We start from the raw sequence: 3360 nt of genomic DNA on the forward strand, positions 1-3360 counted from the left end.
CTACTTAAAAGGCTATGGTTTGTACTTACAGTACCGTGTAAGAAGATACTGGCTGGCCTCTATACAGTACAAAGGCCAATCTTCATGAAAGTTTATGTTGAAGCAGATAACTAGGTTTGAGATCTTTTATGTATATGTGCAAGTAACTAGGCATATAAAAGACAATATATAGTATATATGTGGTGGCTAGGAAAATAGAAATTTATCACAAATACCATGTAGCATTTATTAACTTGGACGCAACAGACACCTATCTGACATGCACATTCAACTTATGAAAGATGTCAATTAGTGCTACACGCCAAAATGTAACTTGTCCTAATATACGGTTACTGTGATAGTATCGAAAGGGAAATATTGAATTTTTTTTGCGTAAAGTTGGTCAAACTGAACTTGTAAAAGTATTTTTCCTTTTTCCATACTACCTAATATAATGCTAGTAGTCTAATCCACTTTCAATAATGGTAGTGTTTAGCCATGCGTTGCTAGTTTTAAGCATGGGGACAATATGTTGTTAAGAAACATATGGCTTGTGTAATAAATGAAGTTAATATCATATGGTATTAAGGGCTTTTTTATATGAAAGAAACTACGTCTTTAAGACAAATGGGTTATCTTCCACAGTCTAAAGTAGGAACAGCAATTATAGTACAGTAATAATAACAGCAGTTGTCGATTGGATTAAAGTTTAAGACAAGCCCCTTACTATATACAGACTAAAGTAAGAACAGCAGTTAAACAATGGCTGATTTGATAATTATGTCCCTTTTCATATCACTGGCTTCTGTTTTTAATAGGTCCCTCTTTATGACTGAAATATCAACAGCATCAGTAATTTATGAGTACACCCATTTTGATATTAACAGTATTTTACATTGGTAATTCAAAAGCTTTTCATCTATTCTACTTATGAAAACTTATAGAAACGGTATTTCACGAACAAACATGGCAACACTTGTAACAACTCAATATTATACCCGATGATCAGTCAGTTTACAGAAAAAAAAACACTCAATAGAAACTACATTGTGCGCAATTACAAATGATATGATAAAACTATGGCAAGTGGAAAATGTGGTATCCTCGTTATGCAAGACTAAGTGCAGCATTTGACTCAGTTGACTATAACCTGCTGCTTGAAGACCTAGGAGCTGTAGCCACTGAAGATTGTGTACTCAAATGGTTACAAAAACTACTTAGAAAACAGGAAAGTTCAGTGGCTAAATCAAATGTGAAATCAGAAAAAAAGGCCTAACTAGAGGAGTGAACAAAGGCAGCGTCCTGGGTGCACTGCTATTTGACATTTACACAACTGAATTATCTAGAATGCTAAACTGCATGTTGATGATAATCTGTTCTATTTTCCTCTTGAAACGGTAGATGCCGTTAGTAAAATTGATGCAATAATGAGATATAAAATAGTGGATGTTGGCGAAGAAACTAAAACTGAATGACGACAAAACTGAGCGTATGTTATCTGGAACTGATAGTATGAACGAAAATATGAACACTTCAATAGAAAAACTATCGGCTCGTCATCCATAAACATTGTAGCGGCAGTGAGGAACTTGGGAGTATCTATTGATGGTAAAATACCAATGAAAAATCATTTATGGCATATTGTAAAAACCTTAACCATCATACTGGAGACATTGCATTTATCAGAAAATATTTAAGCGAAGATACTCTGAAAAAAGAAATTTGTAACTAAATACTTTCGAGGCTTGACTACTGCAACGTTCTATACGTATACGGTCTTCCTAACTACCTACCAAGGAAATTCCAAGTGCAAAATAGAGCCGCCTGATTAATAATAGGATTACATTACCGTGATAGAACAACCCCGGCATTAATCGATCTCCATTAGCTCCCAGTAAAAGCAAGAATAGAATACAAAATACTTCTTGCAGTCTTTAAAGCACTGAAATATGGGGAACCAACATATCTAAGAGACTGCATAAGTTTCTTTAGACCTGAAATTAATATTGTGATCAGACATGCAAGTGAAGCATGAGCTATTTGAACCTAAAACAAATTGAAAGTCAGGCGAGAGAGCATTTGAACAATGCGCACCAAGACTATACAATAAAATACTGCCTAGAGTAAGGATCATAAAAGAAGAAAGCAAATTTTAAAAAGAACTGAAGACTACCCTATTCTGCAGGAGCTACGATACTGACGAGAAAACACTAAAAAGACAATTATTATAAAATACAAAAAGCAACTTATTTAGAAAACATACAAGGGCCCGCCAGAGAGGGAATGATCCCTGCGGAGGGCTGTACATACAACCAAACAAACGAAACATAAATATGATATTGCAAAAGCTGCCATTAAGGTAAAGTAGTGGTTTTGGCACTTAATACATGATCAGCCCCAAATTGTAAGGTCGGAGGTAGACCTTATACTTCCAACTGGCAGCTTTTGCAATATCATGTAGATGGAAAGCTTTTGCAATTACCGATGTAAAAAAACAAAATCAAAACAAAAATAACTCGAATAAAATTAGGGCAGCAAATAACACATACTGTAATAACAAATGGGGTTACTCATAAAATAATTCCAATTGTGGCAAATTACTATTGCTGCTCTTATATTAAATAAGATTCCACAGATCATCAGTGAGATCGCTGTTATAACTATTTAATCGGTAAACAGGACATTTATGTTCTTTGAATCTTATATAAAGCCCCGTGCCACATAGTCCAATCAATGTGTCCGGTCATATTGTTGTGCTTATATAAAAGTTTTCCATCCACACCAGTACAGAGAATGTATACTTACTTGAAATAATAGAAAACGGATAAATCTTCGACATTGCCAGCATGTAAACAATGCTCAATACCTTTCCAAGGGGATTTTATATTTACTGCCATTTGATACCTGAGACAACGTATCGTTGCTCACACTTGAAATTTCGTATATCTCTTTTTTTATTTTGAAAGCCTAACTCCAACGATTAAGAGGACAGCCTTTGAGGAAATGCCAAAGGCTTGCCAGTTGCCATTAGGCTGCCTGTTTCGTGGGAGGTACTGCAATAACGGGGGTGACTTTACTACAATCTAATACATAGCGCTGACAACTAAATGCAAAATCAAATCTGATCGACGTATCTATGTGTGATCTATAGGCCTACCAACATTATTCGACTATAAGCTCACTTACCTAACCTCATGATGGAGACAGCCTAAACGGGTAATTAAGTTCTTCCCTTCCTTGTTCAATTGGCTGTCTAAGCCCAAGCAATAAAAAAAAGTTACGAAACGACGATTCACTAACCTTCAACGCATTTTAAACACTTGAACCACAATAATGCATTGACGGCACGACGTCGGGCATCCACCGTTCTAGGAGTGCACT

The sequence above is a fragment of the Macrobrachium nipponense genome, chromosome 30 (assembly GCF_015104395.2).
Source record: "Macrobrachium nipponense isolate FS-2020 chromosome 30, ASM1510439v2, whole genome shotgun sequence".
In the NCBI taxonomy this organism is placed as follows: domain Eukaryota; kingdom Metazoa; phylum Arthropoda; class Malacostraca; order Decapoda; family Palaemonidae; genus Macrobrachium; species Macrobrachium nipponense.